The following is a 325-nucleotide window of genomic DNA, read 5'->3' on the forward strand; positions in this document are numbered from 1 at the left end:
GCTGGGGTGCCAAAAAAAATTATCCGTAAATGATTAATTTGGACAAAAAATTTTAACATGTTGACGTCCTGGTAATGCTAACCCCTGATCACGTAATTTTCATATTGGGATATATATTTCTATTGCTATTATTTACAATAAAACAATTTGTAAACATTTGTCGACGCCACTAGCGCTTTCTCTGCAGACTAGACGTCATAACTGGATGATCCCTATTAGGACGTGTTATCAGCGCAGTGGGGTGGGAAAGGTTAGAGGAATCTCTTTCAGAAAAAAAAAAAAAAAAAACACACACACTAACGTGTTGTGAGTGAGGGTGCTCGTC

This window comes from Biomphalaria glabrata, chromosome 15, assembly GCF_947242115.1.
Source record: "Biomphalaria glabrata chromosome 15, xgBioGlab47.1, whole genome shotgun sequence".
Lineage (NCBI taxonomy): Eukaryota > Metazoa > Mollusca > Gastropoda > Planorbidae > Biomphalaria > Biomphalaria glabrata.